Source organism: Crinia signifera, chromosome 19 (assembly GCF_055691185.1).
Source record: "Crinia signifera chromosome 19, ASM5569118v1, whole genome shotgun sequence".
Classification (NCBI taxonomy): Eukaryota; Metazoa; Chordata; class Amphibia; order Anura; family Myobatrachidae; genus Crinia; species Crinia signifera.
This window is the reverse complement of record NC_139226.1, coordinates 85,618,339-85,644,877: the sequence shown is the minus strand read 5'-3', so window position 1 is coordinate 85,644,877 and position 26,539 is coordinate 85,618,339. Positions and strand designations below refer to the sequence as shown.

The following is a 26,539-nucleotide window of genomic DNA, read 5'->3' as shown; positions in this document are numbered from 1 at the left end:
TGCCACCTAGTGTTTTATTTTATCTGGGAAATCCTATTCCAAGTGTTGTAGATCAGCAGTTCTCAAACTGCGGGTCCTGACCCCAAAGTGGATCTTAACATTCTCAGCATGGGGTCGCGACTCCATGTTGCTGACTATCAGGCTAATGACTTTTCTAATCTGTCAGTGATTCAAGGAGTCTGAAAAATCTGTTGAATTGTCTGTTATGTTAAGGGCCCCATACATCAGCAATTAATTTTGATAATTTTCAGATATGGAGATGATTGCCACAATTAATTTTAGATGTGTGGGCTCCCCCTTTTGGGAATCCCAACCAAAATCGCCAATCGATTGCTTAATCAGGTTTTTAAACATGTTTAATAATCTGGTATTATCTGCAGATCTTTTTTATATGTGTGGGCATTCCCAATTCGTCTTCTTCATCTATTTACATTATGAACAGCAATCGATTGGGCAATTTCCAGATATGCAGATGCAATCTTTAGATGGAAAAATCTGCCGATCACTGAAATAAATCTGTAATGTGTGGGCAAAGTCAGATAGATTGTAAAATCCATTTATCTGGCCAAAAAATCCCTGTATCTGGAAATCCATAAATTGTGATTGCTGATGTATGGGGCCCATTAGACTCCTCCCATCATTTTGTGCCTCCACAATACTGCCATGTATGTGCTGTCTGCTGACTACACGTGATGTGATGACCTTCTGCAGTAACTTGCTGGGGTCCTGTAATTATGTTTATTGTCTGATGGGGTCCCAGAGCAAAATCGTTTGAGGAACCCTGTTCTAGACCATTATGGGACCTACACACGGGCCATTATTCAGACATTTTCTGAGCAATTTTACTAAATCACTTCGAAATGTCTGAAAAGGCATGTAGACCTCACAGCGATTTTAAATGTGCGGCCCCACCAGACTGAGGGGTAGATGTATGAAGCAGTGATAAGGGAGGAGAAGTGATAAAGTGCCTGATACTTTATCACTGGCCAATCAGCTCCTGACTGTTAAGTTACAGGCTGGGTTTAACCACTTCAGTAGTATGACTGAAAATGTTCCGGGCTCAGCTGCGCTGCCGCAGCATGCTGTCTTGGAAAATTTACGGGCATACCTCCATTATGAAGATGTACACCAGTGGTGCCTGCAGCTGTGCACCACTGGTGTATCACCTCTCCGGGCACCCCCCACAGTGGTAGCTCTCCGCTCCAGCGATCGTACGCCGGAGCTCCCCTGCCTCTGCCATACCTCCATTAGTTGCAGTGAGCAGGCGGCATGCTCGGGGATGTTTGGCGCAGTTTGGGGCGGACTTGGAAGTGCTCGGGAGTTCGGGTGCCCGAGTCCTCTCGAGCCACTCCGAGCCTGCCACCTGCTCATTGTACTGCTGTGAATGGCGGCTGGGGCAGCATACAATCGGCTGAGCGGAGATGACAGGAATGGGGGGTGTGGTCCTATGTTCTGTGGTGGGTTTTGCTGGGCCAGGCCAGACCTAGTAGGTTTGTCCTGCCCCAGCAAAACCCACTACTCAAGGGGTTTAAAAAAGACAGTTAGAAGATGATTGGCCAGTAATAAATTACCAGGCACTTAACCACTTCTCCTCCCTTATCACTGCTTCATACATCTACCCCTCAGTCCAGCGCTCTACAGCGCTATGTGCTGAGAGAGACAGAGCATTCTGATACACAGCGTCGGCCCGTGTGTGGAGCCCAATAGATCCCATATCTGTCCTCATATTTCATAGCAAAAATATATCACAAGTGACCAGATTCTCCATTGTGTGTCACCCCATGTAATCCCTTTATCTCCACTAAGAAGGCAGAATTCTGAAGGCTGAACACATGACCCATGAAGGAAGTCAGCTTGCTTTCAGCCTACCTAGTACTCTACATTCCGCTGTTCCAGGAACAAGGGTCGCCAGGGTGCCCCACATTCACATCACTGAGCGACCATAATCTACAGCTACATTTCATACAGAGGTGCCAAATTAGGCAGCAGGATTTATACAAGCATATGACAGCTAATCAGACTAATGACCTATATTAAGATGTAATTTACATGACCGCATTAGCATTCGCAGATGTGGTGATTTAGTGTTCGTGCTGCAGCAGAAGCAGAGGAAAGCGGTGTCCCCCCTTTCCATTCCTGATCCTCCAAACATCAGCCCCCCGAGCAGTAACCACATCCAAATATTAAATTACCCAGGGACAGGAGGGGAGGATACAGGATGGGAATTGTGGACTACAGGGCAGAGAAATCCTGGGAAAGTCTTGTGAGGACCCTGGGAACAATTCTGTCTAGTACATCATAGAGCAGTGATGTATATTTCTATACACACATATGAGAATGTAGGTATAGGCAGCTGTCACCCTCCTAGCAGTGTGTACCATGGTCAGGACATAACGGGAGCCTGATGTCTGTGATGTGTGGGTAATGAGAACGCTCTCCGTCCGCTCAGCCAGCCATGATTTGCCGCACACTGTGGTTGGCTGAGAATTAGCAGCCATAATATGCCTGAACACTTCTCCGGATATTAACCTCCCATGAGCCAGGTAACGCTTCCCTTCCCAATGAGGGCGCTGCAATCAGATGGCCTTCATAAAGGTGGGATATGCAGGAGGCCATTGGCAACAGTGTGTAATACATGCCAATATATAAGGGGGATTCGTCATAGGGTGTACAGGTAATAATAATAATCTGCAGTCAATAGGGTGAACATTATTGGTTGACATGTTAAAAATGTCGACACAAGCAATAGGTCGACATTAGTTTTTCCAGACTCTTTTATTTTGGTGTTTGTCGACATGCACACCATTTTAGTGTACCACGTCCCCTCACTTCACTCGCCGTGCTTCTAACTGTCTACTGGTATAATAAAGTATGAAAGCACACCGTTTTTAAACAAAAAAACATAAAAAAATTAAGTTGACCCTCTTCATCTGGCGACCTATTGACTGGCTATCTTAATTACTGGTGACCTGCCAACTGCATCCCTTTATATTAGAAGGCTAGTCACCAGTCCATCAAAATGATGGAACGACGTAGCAGTAGTGTCAGCACTGGGAGCTGTGTGCTCCCAAACAAAGCAACACTAGAATGGCTGGATCGTGCGCCCTCAATTGGCCACCAACAGGCAAAGCACTTGAATTCCCCTGCTAGAGGTATTGAGCAGTGTTAGTCTTTTATTATATAGGACACATGTCTGGGTGAGGTGGTCCCTAGTACATACCATAGCCTGGCGGAGCATGGTCGTAGCGTCATTGTGAATCCACCTGGATGTGTGACAAGGGACCAGTGTGTGTTCCCACACTGCTTATATCCCAGGCAGATGAGCGAGCTGCCAGACACTGTGTTCATTCTGTCTAATGTACTTTCCCTATATAATCTACAGATTTAGATTGTTTCCAGATTTGCACTTTTTTTTTCTTCTTTTTTTCTTTGATTTTGTTTTTGGTGTTTTTCAACAAACAGATGTGGTTCCATCCCCAGTGTTTGCTCAGATTGTCTCTTTGGGCTCTGGATTGGGAAGGTCACCCTTGAGCGTGAGAAAAGATGGGCCAAGAGAATGACAAAAGAGAAAAATCCCATCTGTACACAGGATGCTCAGTCCTAATAGGAGTTAGCCTCACATTAGTCCCCTGCATTACATCACAGCGAAGCCTTTGGCAGGCGCCGACACGGAGTGAATGGGAGGACGGTGAATGTACCGCAGTGGACTCACGCCAACAGGATTTGAACTGCTGCCATGAACAGCATCCATTTAATCTCCGCTCTACAGATGGATTCATCATTTTGATCCAAATTTTAATCGCTCAGAGATAACTCTATCTGAAGATGAGTTTATTGTTCGGCACAAGTGGTGCTTCTGAAACGGAATGAGAAAATGGTTCCTGACGTCCTACTTTCCTGCGAGTCTCTGTACCCTGTAATCCACATTACAGCACAATATAACCATTTCTGCTTTCATTTATTTCTAAATGACGCTGTAGTGTGCGGAAGAGAACCCTGGGAATAAATGGATAAGTGGCACGTTGGAGAGCTCTGTTATTTGACAGAATAAGGTTCTGATTTATGCTGCTGGCTGAGGGGCTCATTAGTGTGATAGATCTGCCTGATTACTCCTGAACTTGCATAGCGACATCTAGCACAGTAATCGGCAGCATGTGGGTGCGTCGTTCGCGCACACTGATGTACTGGTAGCGCCCGGATACATCTTCTCCCACTTACACCCGGACGTTCTGCCATTGTAATAGTCTCCCGCTTACACCCGGACGTTCTGCCATTGTTATAGTCTCCCGCTTACACCCGGACGTTCTGCCATTGTAATAGTCTCCCGCTTACACCCGGATGTTCTGCCATTGTAATAGTCTCCCGCTTACACCCGGACGTTCTGCCATTGTAATAGTCTCCCGCTTACACCCGGACGTTCTGCCATTGTAATAGTCTCCCGCTTACACCCGGACGTTCTGCCATTGTTATAGTCTCCCGCTTACACCCGGACGTTCTGCCATTGTAGTAGTCTCCCGCTTACACCCGGACGTTCTGCCATTGTAATAGTCTCCCGCTTACACCCGGACGTTCTGCCATTGTAATAGTCTCCCGCTTACACCCGGACGTTCTGTCATTGTAATAGTTTCTGCCATGATGTGACATGTTCTCTTAGCAGCAACTGCTCTTGACAGTAATATGACAAATATGTGCTGAAGTGACAAATGCATCTGCATTAATAGGCTGCATTCATGCAAACATAAATAAACGGTTATTTTTTAAAATCTCCTCTGGATGCAAAGGTTGCAGGCTATTTATAGCAGATCTGTGCGACAAAAGCTATTTGTTTAAAGATGTTAAGTGATGCTCGGAACCTGGCATTCTGTATAGATAATAGCCTGTGCTATATGTCTGTGTCAGGTAGACTGTAATAAACTCCATAGGGTTTGCTCTTTTGCTTTGCATTAGTTGATTATTTCCTTTCCTCTATGATTACATGTTGGGTCATAAATCCCACATTGTGTAATGGACAGTATCTGATTTGGCACGCCAGTGTTTTTACTGACACTCCTGGGAAACAGCCAATTACAACCCCTAAACACCGGCTTCATGCCAATCAACTTGCGTACAAACAGCGATTTAAAAACACAAAACAAAAAAAACAAAAAAAAAAAAAGCTTGATTTTATTGCAGGATGCCTCGAGCATGCGTACTATGGTGTGTTTGCTTGCGTAGTTTAGTTTATCCATAGTTGCCAGGCCTGCGAATTTGAAGCTGTTCGATAAGGTCTGAATAACCCCCATAGTATGTAGGGAAAGTGCAAGTTACTAGCATGTCCTGACTTCTCACCATTTTAGCCATTGTTTCAGGTGCAACCAAGTAATAATGGGGCTTTGGTATTGTATACTGGGTTTTTGGGCTTACTGTATCATATAATTAATATTTCAAGTTGTTACATTGGACGTTTGTAGCATCTACACTGGATGCTGGACATTAGTAACATCTACACTGTATGCTGGGCGTTTGTAGCATCTGCACTGGATGCTGGGCATTTGTAGCTTCCTCCACTGGATGCTGGGCATTTGTAGCTTCCTTCACTGGATGCTGGGCATTTGTAGCTTCCTTCACTAGATGATGGGCATTTGTAGCTTCCTCCACTGGATGCTGGCCGCTTGCAGCGTCCTCCACTGGATGCTGGCCGCTTGCAGCGTCCTCCACTGGATGCTGGCCGCTTGCAGCGTCCTCCACTGGATGCTGGCCGCTTGCAGCGTCCGCATTGCCTGCCGTGCTCTTGTGGTGCTGGATTGTGGGCTGCTTCTTCATTTTATAATCTATCTACCCCTTTCCTTGGAACCTGGATGAGTCTGACAAAGTGAGCAGTGACTGTAACAGCGTACTGCTCTAATATTTTCCATGCTGCAGATGAGATCTGAGCTGGGTTCTGCCTTTCTATAGCTTCAGCATCGGAATGATCATTTGTGCACTTTTTCCTGCAGGTGATGCTCTCTAGTACCCCTTTCACACCAGCCTGAATTCCCGGGTTGGGCCCGGGAACAACCCGGGACTAGCTCTGGTGTGAAAGGTTCCAGGGACAAATTCCCGGGTTAATTTGCCGGCAATTCAACTCTGCTAGGTAGCAGGGTTGCTCCCGGGTCCTTCCAGGGTTACTGGCTGGTGTGAAAGGTGCAGGGACATGTCCCTGCTTCCCGTGTTGCCTCTGCTAGTGCTGATTTGCTAGCAGGGCAACTTCCTGTTGTGGTGGACACTCACAGACACGCCCAGAGGCAGCATACAGCGTGCAGGGAGACACTGTGCATGTTCTGTGGCACCACAGACCCCAGAAGTACATTTTAACCCCTGAAAGCCTGCAATGTGTGCCATGTCTTGGACAAATGATGAGGTGGAAAAACAATTAATCATTAGAGGGGAAGATGCTTTCATATGCCTTTTTAATTTGTTTTTTTTTTTTACAAGTAAACAAAGGCTGAAACACTACAAATGTTGTGTCTTAATTATCAATACCGTAATCAATATTCTAATGTAAGCCTAAAAAAGGCCATTTTCAATGCAATTCTCATAGAAATGCAGGGTCATCCCGGGTTCAGTGTGAAAGGTGCCGACCTGGGTTGTCCCTGCTTCAAAATCATGTGTGAATGGGTTCCAACCCGGGAATGTCCCTGCTTGTCCCTGGAATTTAATTCCCGGTTTTGTCTCTGCATTTTTGGTGTGAAAGGGGTATAAGAGGTCTCCTTAGTGTTATGGAGAGAAGGCAGCTATTTATTTACAGTTTCTTATATAGCGCAGCAGATTCCGTTGCGCTTTCCAATAGTAAACCGTGATAAAACAAACTGGGTAATAACAGACAGACTTAGAGGTAGGAGGGCCCTGTTGCAAGCTTACAATCTATAGGGCTAATAATCAAACAATTATATATCTGACCAATTAATTATTAACTCCATTAATCACCCTAAACTGGCAGTGGGAAATGGTGCCAGATTGACACTGCTGGTAAGGTTTGCCACTGGGCCAGTGTTTTCCAGGTCTCTCTTCCTATGTTATCAATAGGTCAGGAGGAAACCCTGCTCGTCAGCAGAAAATCAATGACACAGTGGCAACCTTCACTGCTGCGCATAGAATGCGGGGGCACAGGAATTGTCCTATCTACTGTATTACCTTGTTTAATAAACAGGCAATATCTGTTATTTCTGCACAGAAACACAGTGAATTCTTTTCTAATTATAAGTTGTAAATTCACTAATGGTTTTATAAATGAAAAGGTGATGTTGCCTATAGCAACCAATCAGATTCTTTCTATTATTTTCTATTGAAATACATGTGCGGTCAGCAGAGTGTGACTAGGGAGAGGAACGGGTTGGCAAGGCAATAGCAGTGAGTCACAGGAGGTGTCATTGGCTACCATGGGGTGGGAGAGGCAGATCTGCCTGATGCCTCCTCAGATCTCTAAGCCAGGAGGAGTCTGTAATAACAGACCATTCAACTGATTTTTTAGACTCCCTGGATCACCGACTGAGAGATCACAGAAGTCTTCAGCCTCCATTCTGAGATGGTCGCAACACGCTTTGGGTCGGGACCCCCAGTTTGAGAGTAGCTACTCTATTGCATCCTAGATAATGATAAAAACAATTGCTACGGGCAACATCAGCTTTTTTCCAGTTTTTAAAAAACTTTAGAAGCTTCTGTAAATTCACCCCTACGGGTTCATCATTTGTATCAGCCTGAGGTCTCCTCTAGCTGCCCTTTTCTCCCAACTGAGCCTGGCGTCTGAGCCGTGGATTTACAGATATGCCTATTACACTCAATACAGAGCACCTCTACCATTTTCCACCGGGTAACTCCCAGAGATTGCAAACCCCTCCTGTAATTTTAGTGATACTGTGGACAATTGCGAACGCCATCGGACACTTGGGGTTGTGCGGACACAATAAGGTTTTCCAGGAGTTTTATTGCATTGGCATTAGCACTGTGCCAGTCTCTGAATCTTGCCCAGTGTCACCGAAATACAGATGTAGGTCCGTGTACAGAAGTTGATCAGAAGGTCATTGTTTGCACAGTATGATGCTGTATATAGCACAATGCTATTTCTCTCACTGACTAATGGAGTGTTCTCTGTTCTTATTTTCCAGAGGTCTGAGAGGAATAAATTATCTCCTGGTGAACCCCTTCGGCTGTGGTAAGTGCTGCAGTTGTCACCTTATAACTGATTGGTGTCACAGCTGAATGTTCTGCCCCTATACACTGATGTCACCTGGTGTAACTGTCAGATTTACTGCCCCTATGAACTGATGTCACTGCTGGATGTACTGCCCCTTTATACTGATGTCATCTGGTGTCACTGCCAGATATACTGTCCCTACATACTGATGTCACTGCCGGATGTACTGTCCCTACACACTGGTCTCTCTGCCGGATGTAGTGCCCCTTTATACTGATGTCAATTGGTGTCACTTCCGGATGTACTGCCCCTATGCGCTGATGTCACCTAGTGTCACTGCCGGATGTACTGTCCCTACACACTGTCACTGCCGGATGTACTATCCCTACACACTGATGTCACTGCCGGATGTACTGTCCCGCCACACTGATGTCACTGCCGTATGTACTGTCCCTTCACACTGATGCCACCTTGTGTCACTGCCGGATGTATGGTCTACATTTTTATATTCTGTTAATACTATTTATTAATTGGCTGTTATTTATGATTTCAACCTCTTCCTGGTCAGAAAGGTTCCCTGAAGTGCAGGGGAGACTTAGGCAAGATCTGTATCATAGTTACTGTGCGGATAATGTGTCTCATCCACACTTAGGAGTCGGCCGGCTGCATACAGGCCGATCTGCCACCGTGACATAGACATACTTGTCCAGGTTTCATCCATTGGTCAGTTAAGTAATCAGTAATCCAACCAGCATTATGGAGCAGACCTCTGGGGCTCATTCTGTGACTGATCTTCTACAAAGGCTTTGGGCATCTGGTATTATTGGGATTGCCCCTATGACAGTCAATAGCAGAATAAGCCTTGGCCTCACACATTACCAGCAGTGGATGTTATTTGTCCTGCAGAAATCAATATCTCAGTGCTGCTATTGCTGCTCACGTGCTGCTTTCCCTGTTGGGGATTTAAGCCATTGATTTCTGCTGCGTCTTTACCTCCCAGTCATCTGTGGGTTGCAAGACTCTGACTGACTTCATGGCTGAGCTAGAAGTGAGGATGTGATCGCGGTTCTCTGCTGGATGTTATCTGGCCGCGGTTATCAGCTGTTCATCCGGTGTAGTGACTGTCTCCCGATTTCAGTCATCACTAGGGAAGATATAGTCAGCTGCTGCTATGGCTTAATACTGGGTAAGTCATTCTGACAAACATAGTGCCATTCATTAAGTCGGCATTCAGAATCTCGACATGGTCTGACAGTTGTGAGACATAATGTTGACAGAAAGTTTTAGGGCTTGGGATAGGCTTTGGCTGCAGTTAGGGCATATATGCTAAAGATGTTATGTCAACATGCCGACACTTTGCATCACACTGGTGGGTTTCTGAACTTTTATATGTTCATGACCATTTAACCTGCAAAACAAAGATATGCGTCCGTGTTTCCCAGATTGTGTTTATAATGGCGTAAACAGACCCTCATTAAAGGCAATGGTGTCTGTAGTATGCAGACATGGTGCCCCCTCTACTCTTCACCCACAGAACCGGCACATAGGCTGAATCCTGGTCAACGTCAGGGCTCTGCTGCCTGGAGAACACTGCAAGCGGTGGTACCAAGGCCAGGATGGGTATACCTGGTATATAGCTGGATTTTCCTGTTGCAGGGATCCTGTAACCTTGGCTGCAATACCCAAGCAGTAGGGTGGAGTGAAAAAATTTAAATTGAGATATTCAAAATCGGTTAGTGTGAAAAAGTTGTGACTTGACCTAAATAGGAAATGTGCAAAAGCTTTTTGATCTGAGTCAACATCTTCTGTTCTAGCAAGAGACCTAAAGTTTCGCTTTTTAGGTGAAAATAAGGAAACCTATGAAGAAGCTCCGATCTAGTTAAATTTATGTCATGATGTCTTAGAGTGGTTCATTAATATACTTTAGCATAGTAAAAGAGAGTATGAGCTTGTCCTAGTACAAAGCAGGTGGGGCAGATGTAACATGTGCAGAGAGAGTTAGATTTGGGTGAGTTATTTTGTTTCTGTGCAGGGTAAATACTGGCTGCATTATTTTTACACCTCGATTTTAGATTTCAGTTTCAACACACCCCACCCAAATTGAACTCTCTCTGCACATGTTACGTCTGCCCCACCTGCAGTGCAGCATGGTTTTGTCTATTTTGAGAACAAATTTGTACTGCGATCAGGTCTGAATAAGGGTCAAAAGGCAGTTTTATATATCACACCGTGTCACTGAAATTTCATTTAGGGCATCTGTGCTTCTTTTATAATAAACACATTCAGAAGAAAACACACAATATTCACAATTGTGACCAAGAAAACAGCAGGTTTGAGCGGCTTTCAGCTCAAAGCCACCCAGTGTGTATGGCCCGCTGCTCCGCACTCCCGCAACATCGCTGGGAAAGCCGCTCATCTGCTGGATTTTCAGGACGGCTTTGCATAGCGCTCCGCTATGCAATGCCCCACCCCTCCTCCCTCTGTCTGCGCCGGGCAGGGGGAAAGCCGCTCAGTGTGTAAGCACTGAGCGGCTTTCTCCGCAGTGATTAACGCTGTCCATACACGCTGGGCATAGTCGTCCAGTGTGTATGGACCTTTAGAGTATTTGTGCTTCTTCTATTTTAAACACGTTCAGGAGAAAACACAATATTCACAATTGTGACCATGAAAATGGGTCAATTATCAGGGATTTTTTTCTCCCGCCGAAGTCAGTCACTTTGCACTAGGACAAGCTTGTATTCTCTTTTACTATGCTAAAGTATATTAATGAACCACTCTAAAACATCATTTTAACTAGATCGGAGCTTCTTCATAGGTTTCATTATTTTTACCTAAAAAGCGAAACTTTAGGTCTCTTGCCAGAACAGAAGATGTTTCTTATTCAGGTCAAGTCACAACTTTTCCACACTAGCTGATTTTGAATATATCAATTTAAATTGTTGGTACTTGTTTAGTTTCACAACGGCAGCGTCTCAGTTGCAGCAGCGTCTGTGTCCCCTTGCGGGGCTCGCTTCGCTTGCCCACGCTACGGGCTCGGTGGCTCACTACGCTCGCAACACTATCTACAATCAACTCCATGCCAACATGGATACGTTGGCATGGACTTTATTTTAGAAAGTTTGCAGAGCGCCGAACCCGGAAGTAGCGGGTGGCCATGCTGCCGCCGTGAAACTAAAGTACAACATTTTTTCACTTCGCCCTACCGAGCAGTTCTGTATATAATGCCGGAGCTTGGTCTCATAGACTGTAAATGTAAAAGCATTGTGCGGCTGAGACGGGTCATATTGGCTCATTTCTGGCAGTGTCTGGTCTAGATTATAGTACTTGTATGTAATAATAATGCAGTCCTTGACTAGTATTTCCCTGCGATACATAAGGAAACCTTTAATGTGACACTGCATTTACACAGGGAATACCCTTCCACTTGTAACCTCCTGGATCCTGGTAATTGCCCTGCCCAAGGGAGGATTAACTGACCCGGCATCTTGGCTCATTGTCTGCATCATATATATTCCTGCATGTGATGAGGACAAATTGTGACATGCCTTCTGTCCGCCCTTCTCCTTCCGTCAGGCTGTGTGTTCTGCTTTCAGATTCATATGTCTGCTGTGTGTAAATAGCCCAAGGTGCTCCGTGTGTTGTTGGGATTTGCAGGGGTAGAGATTTCCCACCGCACACTGTTATATGCAGCACCCCAGGATTTCATCTATCACAGTGACAGACCGTCACCTTTCCCACACAGATGACTAGGGGAGGAATAAGGAGGGGCAGTGACGAGGGGAGTCAGACGTTCGTCCATAGAGAAGATGTATGGGAACATGCTAGGAGTCCTCCAAAACATATGGGTGAACTGGAATTAATTATGTCGGATGAGACTAAATATGGCTTTGTGGGGGTCATGGCAATGAAATTGGATGTAGCATGATTGTCTGTATGTAGATTTATGTTGGGGTATGTATCATTTCCCCGCTGTGTAGTGTACTAAGCGCTGGAGTGCTGGACAAATCCATAACCAAAATTCTATATATATAAGAATTGGTAAATTTCAGCACTCCACTGGACCATATGTAGCGTCCCGAGTGCATTCCCGCTTGTGCAGAAATGTAGTTATCGGGGTATGGGCGGCACTCATGACATAGAAGAAAGACTCCGAGGCTTTAGGTGCTTAACGTTTCAATTCGAATTAAGAATTTTTCTGACGAAAATTCTTAATTTAAATTGAAACGTTAAGCACCTAACGCCTTGGAGTGTTATATTAAAGGGCTCCCCCTTCAGGATGACCGAGCTCTCTGAAACAGTCCAGGGTTACAGGAAGGGGAGTCGGAACCATGGTTGGACCGGTCCATAGGTGCAGAGTGGAAAGCCTAGACAAGCCCCACTGCTGAAGGACCCCATATCCGGGGGTCAGTTTCCAGACTAAGCACTTAAATCACACATGGTTAAGTAGCCAGTAGCATGGATGAACTTAGGTGCCAGATTAATTTCTATGGGACCTCCACTACTGTGAGGTTTAACATGCATACCTCGTATGCGATACTCCACCAACTACCCGCTGGAAACCTGCCAGGTGGCAGGATCGTATACGATCCACTTGCTGTCCTTTTAGCGTACAGTGTATTGCATGCAATGCCATTGGCTGCCACAAGATACAACAAATCCTTACCACGTATTGGAATCGGAGGTAAAACGCAACCGTAATTTATTGGCCTGATGGGTTGAAATTGTGTGAAAAAAGGGCCATATACGTGTATGAGCATCATTAGTCTTCTTGCCAATCACAGCGTACAGCACCCAGGTCCCTTCATAAAAAATGGATCCTGTACTGTGCAGGTTATGTGCTCTCTAATGGGTAATCCTTCTGCTGAGACTGGCCACACCCCTAAAGCAAGGGCCCCTCCCACTTTACTCAAAGGCCCTTCATGTAAAAGAAGAGGTGCAGGGGCATAGAGGGGACACCCCACCTTGGTACTGGATGACAGATGCATTTTGGGAGTTATAGGAAGTGTTTTTTTTTTTTTTAAATGAATAAATATTGTAGGTAAAGTGAGAAAAATAAAATAAAAATGAAATATAAAAATATTGCATCACTAAATAAAACAGAAGGAAAATAACTGTAGAAGACAAATTGAGAGCAGATCGAACAATTATAGTACAACTGCGCATGCGTACCATAAGCATCGTGCATGTGTGAGCGGAATTGGCAAAATAAAATGCGTATGGATTGTAAACGCAATGCTTTCGCAGTTTGACTGACTCGGGAATTGCGCCTTGATTTGTGAGTGGATGTGATTATCGACACATTCAAAATTTAGCAAGGGGCATCTTCTCTTTCTGTCTGGGCAGCGGCTTACTCCTCGCAGTCCACTTTGGATTCTCACATTATAGGTGAAGTCTGACTCAGGCCGAAGTTCTGTAAAGGCAGGGCCCTCCTCCCTCTTGATCTTCACTACTACCCTCCTTGTCACCAGTGATCTGCTCCATTGTTTCCTTCTCCCCCTCTCTGGTTGTCACTGTGAACTAAACTTATTCCCAAGGCATTTCTAGTCCAGGGTGTGATATTATTGTTTGGTACGTAAGTTATTAACTTATGTTTATATAACAGATAGCCGTGTCTCTGTGCCAGTTGTTTTCTACACAGTTTGCACACTGACCTGTATATAACAGAATAGTATCTCGTTGCCAGTTGTTCCTGTGCACCATCTGTATATGACAGATAGTAATGTCTCTGTGCCAGTTGTTTTAATGCCCAACCTGCATATTGTGACCGGTATGTAACAAATAATAGTAGATTTGTGTTTTTTTGTTTCTGGCCTGCACATTGTGACCTTTTGACAGATAAAAATGCCTTGGTGCCTGCATACTGTGACCTGCATATAACAGATAGAAGTGTATTGGTGCCTGCATACTGTGACCTGCATATAACAGATGGTAGTGTCTTGGTACCTGTGCACTGTGACCTGCATATAATAGATAGTAATTTATTGATGCCTGTGCAGATATTGGTGCCTGTGCACTGTGACCTGCATATAACAGATAGTAGTTTCTTGGTGCCTGTGGACTGCAACCGGCATCTAACAGTGTATTGGTGTCTGTGCACAGTGACCTGCATATAACAGTTTCTTGGTGTCTTTGCACAGTGACCTGCATATAACTGGCAATAGCACACACTGACCAGCATATGACAGATAGTAGTGTATTGGAGCCTGTGCACAGTGACCAGCATATGACAGTAGTATGTTGGTGCGTGTGCACGGTGACCAGCATATAACAGATAGTAGTGTCTTGCTGACAGTTGTTTTCTGTGCCCGGTCTGCGAATGCCGATGGTGTTAGTAGAGGAGGGGTGCTGTGCATTGCTGGTAGGATGCTATGGCAACAGATGAGATCTAGCATGACACATGCATACTAAAGCACTGGCCCAGTGATGCTGCCTCTATGCTAACTGTGGGAGGAATTGGAGTCACGCATGGAATTAGGAATAAATAGAATTAGTTGTGGGTGGAGTCTCCCATATAGGAGGCAGTGGAATGTCTAACCATGGAGCCAAAGTATTATACCCCCTATAATCACATGTTGTGCTGAAGTATGACATCACAGCGTCTGTAACAGAAATATTATACCCCCATAATCACAAGTTGTGCTGAAGTATGAGATCACAGGGTCTGTAACAGAAATATTATACTCCCCATAATCACAAATTGTGCTGAAGTATGACATCACAGGGTCTGTAACAGAAATATTATACCCCCATAATCACAAGTTGTGCTGAAGTATGACATCACAGGGTCTGTAACATAACTATTATACCCCCCATAATCACATGTTGTGCTGAAGTATGACATCACAGGGCCTATAATAAGCATATCTGCGCTGCATCCTCCCTCTTAGCTGCAGCCATGTTTCCAGTATAGCACTGTGTGTGACTCCTGCATCTTACCAATGTACGCCATCCTTGGGAACACTGTTGTCCGCTCTATAGGAGATATCCAGCCCTGATGCTTTGTGCACAGAGTTTGGCCTTTGTGAATAGCATTGCATTGTGGCATGTAATTCTCTTGTTTGCACCCGATGACCTGGAAAATCGCCATTGTTAGACTCTATTAACAGAGGTGAATTGAGGCCATTGCAAACTAGGAATATGTATATTTGTTACTACTAGACCTGTTCATCCAGAGTTCAGATATATGAAATGATTGGTACAAGCTGAAGCTCTGGGCCGTATTCTAGTTCACTCTTAGAGGCAAATTCCTTCTTAGCTGGACAAAACCATGTACACAGATGTAACGTGCAGAGAGAGTTAGATTTGGGTGGGGTTTTTCTTCAAAGTGAGATCTATATTGCAGTGTAAAAATAAAGCAGTCAGTATTTACCCTGCACAGAAACAAAACAACTCACCCAAAGCTAAATCTCTCTGCGCATGTTACATCTGCCCCACCTGCAGTGCACATGGTTTTGTCCAGCTAAGAAGGAATTTGCCTCTAAGAGTGAACTAGAATAAGGCCCTCTGTGCGGTAGCCATCGGTAATAAGCCACTTGCTGATGACGGACACTTTTGCTCTTGCTATGTGGTTTTGGGCTGACATTCTAAGAAACCTGGTGCTAATTGGATCTCTACTGCTGGCATTCCTTATTCCGACAAATACCTGCCAGGCATTCTGGTTTTAGAAATGGTTCCTCACTAGAACGTTAACCATCAGGGACGCTTCTTCCAGGGGGACGTGCTTGTCACCAGCAGGACAACGTGACGGATACCACAGAGAGGAGGCCGGAAAGGTGGATTCCTGATCCCACAGGGCAGGAGTCAGGACACTCTACTCTAGGTTATAGAATTTTATTACATTGCACTAATCAATCACACAAATAAGGAATGTACACGCTATATATATACTTTTCCTCTTTTCCGGTCCTCTATGCCAAAGGATGATTCTTTTCTGTTTTACTTCAAGGACCTTCCTTATCTGGCTGCAATAAAGGACTATTTCAGGACGAAGGACTTGTAGTCATTGGCTAAATTCGAGGGGTGCTAATGGCGCTAGTTACCACATATTATTTCCCATGTTATACTATTCAGATTGTGGGACACACCTTTTACTTAAACAGTGTTGAAAATCATTGTCAATGGTCTCATTTTATTTGTTCAATATATTTGTCTTTTACTAATGCCATATATACAAGTCGATCCAAGATGAATGAATAGCAGGTTGACTTAAACATTGTATAGGTGCCCACACACTAGAAAGATCTGCGATCATAAGATGTGCGCATAAATTAGCCTTGAAATCTTTTTTCCGTCCTGGACCAAAGATTTCAGGCAAGCGCACATCTTTACCAAAGATTTTTCTTAAGATCTCCTGTGCGTTCCTATGGATCTTTTGTTAAATCTTCTGATCTTTCGTGCAGCACGTAAGATCAGAAGATTCAGCTAAAGATCCACGGGAGCGCGCATCGGACCGATATCGGCCGATTTCCGACCGATGATCGGTAAACATCGGATGATAAATCGACCTATTTATCGGAAATCGGCCAATCGGCCCAAAAATCGTTCTAGTGTGTGGGCACCTTATAAGATAAAGCTTCTATACCTTGACATATGGGAAGATGGCATATGTAGTCTCATCTGCTGCTGCGTAAGCTTGTGTTCTCTGTTATCAGTTACTGTGTATGGGCACATAACAGATAACCTTAATGTATGTGTTAAGGTGCCCACACACTAGAAAGATCTGCGATCATAAGATCCGATCCCGATCCGATGCCCAGCCCCACGGGTCGGTCGGTCATTATTCAGATCCTACCTGCAGCAGGTAGGATCTGAAAATGACCATACACCCAGGTGCTGGTCGCTGGTGTGTACGGGCATAAGATCAGAAGATTTTGCAAAAGATCCACGGGAGCCCGCATCGGACCGAAATTGGGCGATTTTCTACCGATTATCGGTAAACATCAGACAATATATTATATTTATCTGACATCGGCCAATTGGCAAAATCCTTCTAGTGTGTGGGCACCATTAGTCTTGGGCTTGGAGACCCTGCACTGGTTTCCGACTTGTGCCAGGCATTCCTGTAACTTTTGATGGATTTTGAGTCATGGCTATGCCCCCCTCCCCCTTTTGTCATTGTAATGATGTGTAATAGCAGAGAAACTAGTTTACAATTGATGTGGGTGTGATACTGCCCTGGGGATTGCACAATCCTCAATATATTTACTGTCAACTTCCAGCTGGATGAAGGATTTTTGTGGTTTATGTTCCACGTCCTTGTGAGTAATTGGTTTTCTTCTCTCTGCGATGGAGATTGGACACTTGGACCTATCACATGCCCAGTAATAGCAAGCAGCGACCAATCGGATCATTGCCAGATGTACTGGACAATATAGCCCTGTATATGTGCTCCTCTCCATACCATGTTTTCCAGCCCTCAGTGATCTCGGATTTGGCAGATTTTGTTTTCCAGATTAGACATTGCTACTCTCACTTGTGCAGTATTTAAGGGTAGGTCTGTGTGCAGCCAGGCCCAGTTACCACCAGGATTAATATCACTAAGTGAGGCTTTACAAATGGAGGAGGAGATAGGACTTGAATTTCATAGACATTGTTCGTTTTGGAGTATAATTATCTAGCAGGTTTGTTAAGTAAACAAAAGTTTCCTCAAATGAGCAAAACCATGTGCACTGCAGGTGGGGCAGATGTAACGTGTGCAGAGAGGGTTAGATTTGGGTGGGGTGTGTTAAAACTGAAAGTGTAAAAATAAAGCAGCCAGTATTTAGCCTGCACAGAAACAAAATAACTAGACTAAATCTAAAGCCCTGTACACATGAATCGATTTTTCCCGATTTTCGATTCGATTTTGCTTCTATAAGCAAAATAGGTACGAATATTAAACGAAATTGAATGGTTTTTGTGTCACTTTCGATCTACATTCGATTCGATGCGCGCTCCCGTTTTCACAAAATCGAACAGAAAAATCTACTGTGCAGCCAAGGAAATATCGAATTCGATCTAGTAAATCGAATGTGTACAATGTACTATGAATGTATATCGAATTCGATATCTAATGCAAAAGTACAGATCTAATGCCAAATTGAATGGAAAGATCTAATGCCAGATCTAATAGAAAATCAAATCTAACATTGAATCAAAAGCAAATTGATGTGTGTGTACAGGGCTTAACACTCTCTCTGCACATGTTACATCTGCCCCACCTGCAGTGCACATGGTTTTGCCCGTTTGAGAAAGATTTTGCATTTGTGATCAACTCTGAATCAGGCCCTGTGGCTGTTCTTCCCATATAAAATGATATGGATGGACAATTTGTTTTAGGGTAGTGATGCACAGAAGGTAGTTGCATACCTCCCAACTGTCACGATTACAGCGGGACAGTCCCGATTTTCTGGTCCTGTCCCGCTGTCCCACCCGCGGCAGGCATTGTCCCGCTGCGGGGGGTGGCAGTTGGGAGACCCCCCAATCTAATAGAATAGACGCTGTGCGCATGCGCACAGCGTATATTCTCGTATGAAAATGAGGTTGCGGCTAATTAGCATAAGCCGCACCCTCATTTGCATACGCCCCACCCCCTTTTCGGACGCTGCGCGAGTGTCCCTATTTCTTCAGCACGAAAGTTGGGAGGTATATAGTTGCTTATTCAGCTTATTGCTCCATTACGGTCCTTGATTTGACCAACTACCATTCTGTTTGTCACTGTCCTGTAAGGCATATGGCATCAATAGCTGGAGGTTATGCTGCTCCTTGTAGTGCCATATTAAGATTAAGTTCCTCCAGATGGCCTAGCTCCCTGTTTAGAAATATATAGACATATAGCCCAAAATAGTGCTAATATCAAAACTGTATATGTTTCTATTATGATGTCGGGTACTGTATACGTTTCTTTTATGATGTCGGCTGTATGTTTTTGTTATGTTGGCTGTATGTTTCTGTTATGATGTCGGCTGTATGTTTCTGTTATGATGTCGGCTATATGTTTCTGTTATGATGTCGGCTATAGGTTTCTATTATGATGTAGGGTATATGTTTCTGTTATGATGTCGGCTATAGGTTTCTATTATGATGTAGGGTATATGTTTCTGTTATGATGTAGGGTATATGTTTCTGTTATGATGTCGGCTATATGTTTCTATTATGATGTCGGGTGTATGTTTATGATGTCGGGTACTGTATATGTTTCTATTATGATGTCGGCTACTGTATATGTTTCTATTATGATGTCTGTATGTTTCTGTTATGTCGGGTGTACGTTTCTGTTATTATGTAGGGTATGCATATTTATTGTGATGTAGGATATATTTTTACACACTTCTATTATTATAAAGGGTATACATTTCCGCAATCCTAGTATTATATAGAGTATATGTTTCCGTTATTTGGGACAGTGGATCTCAAAAATCGGTCCTCATGACCCCACACGGTTCACGTTTTCCAGGTTACCCGGAATGTGCACAGGGGCATTCATTACTCACTGACACATTTGAAAAGATCCACAGGTGGAGCTAATTATTTCACTGGATTCTGTGAGGAGACCTCGAATATATATTTTTGAGCTTGTTTTTGGACCTGTTGTCTCCAAACCGTTGTATCATGAATATTAATCATCCTAGTCCCATAGATAATGCACCTTTTTTATTTGTGTAATGTGCCCCTTCTTCCCAGGAAGAGCCTCAGAATCGTACACCCCAGGGGATGAGGCTTGGCCTCAATTAAACAATTTGGCGTGTAACCATGCAGACATACTCTCCATTGACTCATCGCTGTATGACAGATGCTAATAGCGATGCATGATTGATGAAGTGTGCATTGGTTTCTGGACAGTCGGCAGCTACTTATCCTGGACACACAAGTGTAAATACAGAAGCACTTTTCTTCCTACTTATCTCTCTTGTTCTCCTGCAGAGTGATAGAAGTTCTCAGGTGTTAATATGAATGGGTTGCCACCATCACCTGCACTTACCTGTCATTCACTCACCTGTCATTCACTCGCTCTTTCTTCAGTGCTCATTAAAACTGGTGACACGGGTTTCAATCCAGTATCCTTTTATCCTGGTAAAGTATTGACGTCTTTGCAGGTGACAACAGATTCAATTTAAATAACTGTAGATGAGCAAATTAATTCTGGAATATTTGTACATTTTTAAACTTAAAGGAGCAAATTAAAGCTGATTTAAGAGTGTGTTTTATTCCACAATTATAATACAGTCTAATGATCCTAAAACCACCCTACTTGGCATATGAATGGCAAAACAATCTGGAATCTATTACAGTAGTAAGCAAATACTGGGATGCTCTATTTAAATCATATTTATTAACATTTAGAGTTGAACTAATGCAATTTGCAGCTTTTGAGCGGACCACCCATTTACGCTGCGGCCGAGGAACAGTGAAGGAAAAACCAGTATAGGAGCAGATCAGAAAGGGTCTACACCAGGGGTTCCCAAACTTCTTGGAATCAAGGCACCATGGTGTATCAGAATTTTTTTCGTGGCACCCCAGGGCCAAAAGTTTCTTATTGAGTACAATATATATTAAATGAAATAGTGTTTATATGTGATCCATAGGTCCAGTTATGTTGTGAGGGACAGTATTCACATCGGTTTGTTCACATATTGTATGATTGGACGCAACAAGCACTGATTTTTCCCTATTACATTGACCATAAATAAAATGAATTGGTTCTGGACCACAATTCCAGGGCACCCCTGCAAGTGCTCTGAGGCACCCCAGGGTGCCACGGCACACAGTTTGGGAACCACTGGTCTACACACAAAACCATCTCTTCTTTTAGACTGAGGGATCTTATCAGAATATTTTTGTGAGTTGTATTATTACTCTATCTATAACGTATTATGCTTTCCTCTACGTGATTTATAATGACCTTTAAATGCTATTTTATACAGTTATTATGCAATTGGTTCTTTTATGCACATTGCAGTGTGTAAGTGCCTGATATTCTTATCTTGTTACTTTGAGGTGTTGTGTTCTATGTTTCTATGACTTAAATACTTCCATTTTGGATTTTTGGTGTACCCTATTCATTGTAATATTAGGTTAGAGCAGTACACGCACAGCATATTATGTTGGTGAAGATGAAATGAGCTATACATTGTGTCATAGTGTTCCTCCAATAGGTGAAGATAAAGTGCGCTAATCATGCTCAATGTACTTTGTTAGTTCTAGAGGTGAAGAACTGATAACCGTACATGCAATGTTTATAATGTTAGTTCTAGAAATGAAGATGTAGTGAGCTGTACATGTAGTTATGCTAGTCCAATGGGTAAAGATGAAATGTGCCGTACTTGTGGAGTGTATTATGTTAGTCCAATAGGTAAGAATGAAATGAGCCGTACTTGTGCAGTGTAATATTAGTCCAAGAGGTAAAGATGAAATAAGCCATGCATGTGGAGTGTATTATGTTAGTCCAAGAGGTAAAGATGAAATGAGCCATGCATGTGTAGTGTATTATATTAGTCCAAGAGGAGAACATGAAATGAGACGTACATGTGTAGAGGTCTTGTGTTAAGGGCTATGCACACTTGCCAATATCGGCGGGTGATTGAGGGGGGTGGGAGGATGGAGTAGTAGTAGATCTGATATTGCCTAGTGTGTACAGGGCGGGTGCCAGATGGGGTCCAGACAGTTGGGATCCTGACAGTCATTTACTCGACGCAGGGATCCCGACAGCCAAAACCCTGACACACAGGGGCCCGACAGCCACCGGCTATTCTCCCTCGTGGGGGTTCGACCTCCAAAGAGGGAGAATAGAATATGTGGCGAGCGAGCCACCATGCCCGCAGCATGGCGAGCCCGCAAGGGGCTTTGTTGCGCTCACCATGCTGTCTGTGTCCGGCCAGTCGGGATCCCAACTGTCGGAACCCTATACCACACCCATACAGGGCGTAGGTCCTAGAGAGGAAGATGAAATGAGCTGTACGTATGAAATGTATTATGTTACTCCAGAGGAAGATGAAATGAGCTGTAGATATGAGATGTATTATGTTAGTCCTAGAGAGGTGAAGATAAAATGAGTTGTATGTTCGGAGTGTATTATGCTTATGAGCACCTTAGCAGTGTACTATCATGGTCCCTGTAAGTAGGACTTGGGGATTATAATGTCATAAGTAGAGATGAGCGGTTCGGATTCCATGGAACCACTCTGAACATACACCACAAGTTGCGTGTGTGATTCTGTTTCTGCCTCCACGGTCCATGCAGTGTTATCCAAGGGCCGTACATAAAAAAGAAATACAATATAAAAAAAAAAAAATTGCTGTTCTTTTTTGCTGTATACTGCACCCCAATAGTATATACCACAAGTTGCGTGTGTGATTGTTCTGCATCCAAGCAGCATTATACAAGCTGCGCATTAAAAACAAATTAAAAAAAATCCTAATAAATTTTTCTAGTCTTTAATTATTCATTCTTGGTGTGTAGTGCACCCATAGTATAAATACTGTCGGAAGGTGGGTGTGTGATTGTTCGGCCCTCACGCAGCAGTATACAAGCTCTATCCTCAAAAACAAGAAAATATATATTTTGCTCTTATTTAAATTTAATTTAAAAATGGAGAACAACAAACATATTAGACCTAATACTCCCGCACCAGCTGCTGCCTTTATTCATGGTGACGAATATAGTACTACTAATACTAACACCGTCACTGATGCTCATCCTCAAACCGGGCAAGGGGAGTTACCCCAAAAAGTTTCTAAACCAAAAACAGTTAAACTTCCAACAGGAATAAAAAGAAAAAAAGTCTGTTCCTCCTGTAGCTGAAAGAATGAAAATTGCCAGATGCCATTCACATCACACAGTGGCAAGGAAAGACTCTGGGCTTGCCCTCTATTTCTGAGTCAGACTTGGGAATCTGCAGCTGCCAGTGAGACATCTCATGCATCTGACAACGAAAGTTTTAGGATCCCGGGAGTATCCCTGAACCAACACCCTAACTCCGTTGCCTCTAGCTGCAGTTAGCGGACGCGTACAGTGCTAGGCTTCACCTATAATAGCCGTGTTCGAAGGAGCTGGTTACGCCTGCTCCAACCCTGATGCCACCAGGTGCTATGGGAGACCACGCGTCCGCCAAGGCAGAGGGACGGCAAAGGGAAAGCTACCTAACCCCACACGTGGGACGGGGAACCCTAAGAAGCCCCAGGGGAGCAACAATGCTCAAAATATGACACACAAAGAATAAACAAAATACACTGGTAAATATGGTGGGCGCAACAATGCACAGGGGTAGAATATAAGAATAACCATATAGCTAGGTACAAGGGTAACCTTGCAGGGAGAACCCCTGACTTATCTGTGACGCTGGAGAACTCAAACAGCAGGAACCGACAGGCAAGAGATCAAGGGAACCAGGAACACTACCAAGGCTGGCAGGCAGGACAAGGAGCTATAACCGTCATCTGTTTCCAGCAGACGCCGGCTATTTATAAAAAAAACTCGCGCCCCGCTGGCTGGTGAGGTCAGCCGCAATGCGATGGGTGGAAGTTCGGCCTGTTTCTAAGCAATGCCCGACGCTTCCGCCCTGATGTCTGGCCAAAGCCAGGAGAACATGGCACTGCCCGCTGCGTCCAGCATCACCGGCGCTGTCCTGTGACAGTGGCGCCCCCGGGGTCCGCTGAGACCCTTGGCGGTGCCTAACAGAAAGACCTTGTCATTCCGCTTTCCTAAGTGAGAAACCCACTAAGTCATCAAAAGAAACTGTGCTTCTAGGAACAGAAATGTCACAAACCACTGAGGGGAGTCCAAGTGTGTCCTTGAGTGCTACGTGTGAGCCTATTCTCAGAGATGTCGCCTTCCACTCCCGTCGAGTTACAGCAAGAGGATGAGGGGTTTACTTGTGTAGCAGACAATGTCACTATCGAGGATGAGGATGTTGTGTGTGTAACTGAGGCACAAGTGGAACCATCTGTTGGGCATGATAAGACTGCCATTGTCATGCCTGGTCATAGGACCAACAAATGCACATGTGTGGAATTATTTTCACACCAATTCAGAAAACATTTGCCAAGCCTTCTGTAGCTTTTGTGGAAACAAAATAAGTAGAGGTAAGGACAATAAGCATCTCGGAACATTTCCCTATTACGTCATCTGCAGCGAGCTCATGGGAAGTATAGGATTGTTTCCAAAATTGGTGCTGAAAAATTAACATCAACAAGAAGTCCAGCATCTAATGTGTCCCTTCTTTCTCTTTAGTGGACCCCACCACTTGCGATCTCTGCTACCCTCACCCTCAACTTCAGTATCCTCAGTTATGACTAGGGATGCTTCTTCTGATACTACTGTTGTGCTAGAAGAATCCTCCCCTTTCCATGATTCTGCAGAAGAATCATTGATCGAAAGGCCTTCTGTTGCTGCTGCTGGGGGTAGTTCTTCAACCCAGAAGTGTCCCATTCTACTACTTTCAAAAAACAACTGATTGTTCAGCAGTGCTTGACTGGGAGAAACAAGTATGTCAGTTCTCACCCAGTGGCACAGTGGATCACAGAAGCCATGACTGCCATGATAGTATTGGATGTGAGTCCAATATCTGCCATTAATTGTGTGGGTTTCACACAATGGAAGCTGCGTGTCCCCAGTACCAGATTCCATCTCTCCCATTTCATCCGAAAACCCATTCCTGAGCTGTACCAGGACATCAAGTCTAAAGTAATCCTTGGCCTGAAAAGTTGGATTAGAGACAGGGTCCACTTAACCACGGATATGTGGACAGACCAAGGATTACATGACTCTGACAGTCCACTGGGTGGTTGAATCCCCTCCAGCAGCAGCAGTAGGATCTAGTAAGCATCAGCAGCTCATTCATACTAGGCAGGCTATGTATCACCGGCTTTACTAAGAAGCATACTGCTGAGAACCTCTTGGAAAAACTGAGAGATGTCATAGCAACATGGCTTACCCCACTTGGACTCTCCTCAGGATTTATCATTTCAGATAACACCAGTAATATCATGAAAGCATTAAAGCTGGGTGAATTTTAAGACAACCACTAAGTTGAAACAGGGGGTTTTGCTCACACAATCAACTTAGTGGTTCAGGCATTTTTAAGGAACGACAAGGGCATGCAGGAGATGCTGTGGGTTACACGAAAACAGCATGCAGGAGGTATCAGCAGCTAAAAGAGGAATTTAGTCTGCCCTTCCATCAGCTGAAGCAGGCGGTGCCGACAAGGTGGAACTCCACCGTGTATATGCTTCATTTGATGGAAGAACAGCAGAAAGCCATTCACCGCTATAAAACAAGCCATTACTTTGGGAGAGGAGGGGGGATGTACCTTAGCCCAGCACATTGATAACTCATATCTGTGCTGGGCAAGGTGCTGAAGCCCTTTGAAGTAGTCACCTGTGAAGTGAGTGCCGAGACTGCTAGTTTGAGCCAGGTGGTTCCCTTAATTAGGCTTTTGGAGAATCAACTTGCGAAATTGAAGGAGGAGATCAAGTCCCATGCGCAAAATATGCTGGACTTGTAGATCAACTCCTTTTTTGTCTTCAACAGGATACACGGGTTGCCAATATGTTGAGAGTGGAACACTACATTTTGGCAACCGTGCTTGATCTGAGGTTCAAGTCCTATGCTGTGTCTTTTTTTCCTATTGACACAGATCTTACGACAAGCAAAGAGCTCCTGGTGAGCAAGTTGGCAGCTGAAGTGACGTCTCCTCCTTCAATTTCGCACGAATCTGCCCGTAAAAAACAGAATTTTCCAAAAACATCTAGTGGGGGTGAAAAGTCCACAAAAACAACTTTTTGGGTCATCTGGTTGGGTGATTTGAGCAGTATCAATGACACCTCTAGCGTGAGTACTGCATCAGATATGGTCACCATGCAGAGGTTAGTGGAGGACTATTTTCAGGACAGCGTCATTGTAAGCATGTCAGACAGTCCTTTCACATACTGGAAAGAAAAAAAGGCAATATGGAGGCCCTTGTGTGGCTTAGCATAGTTATCCAGCTACCTCGGTGCAACCTTTTGCCCGAAAAACAATATTGTGAGGTGTAAAGTGGTCAAAATTGTCTGGAAAGGGCTGGAAATGAATGTTATTGAGGTTAATATTACTCTCGGGACAAAAAACGCAAAAATTACGTGATTTAGGCATTTATTTTACCATTTTTCAAAATAATCCAAAGCTTTTCACCGCCGTGCGTCGATTTGCCCTGGTGCTCATCCCTAGTCATAAGTAGTATTCATTTCTATGTATTCGAGCACTGGGTATTAGTGGGTGCTGTGTGGACGCTGACCTGTCATTGGCGCACTATATTCGCCTTCCCACACACCTGCCTCTGTACTTTACTGGTAATTTAACCGGGACTATGTAAAAACCGGACCCGGACTAGACCCCGGAACGGACATCAAAATCTGCAGTCCGTAGATTGTAGTG

The 26,539-nt window shown here is 44.2% G+C and overlaps 1 protein-coding gene across 5 annotated transcripts in view; it reads left to right on the top strand.

The window, feature by feature from the left end:
- Positions 1 to 26,539, top strand: part of ARHGAP32 (Rho GTPase activating protein 32) — a 197,896-nt gene that overhangs the window by 58,974 nt on the left and 112,383 nt on the right. For all 5 annotated transcript variants that reach the window (XM_083162856.1, XM_083162855.1, XM_083162854.1 and 2 more), the window contains exon 2: positions 8,124 to 8,170. The gene's annotated coding sequence lies outside the window, so the exon portion shown is untranslated. The remainder of the gene's footprint in view (positions 1 to 8,123; positions 8,171 to 26,539) is intronic.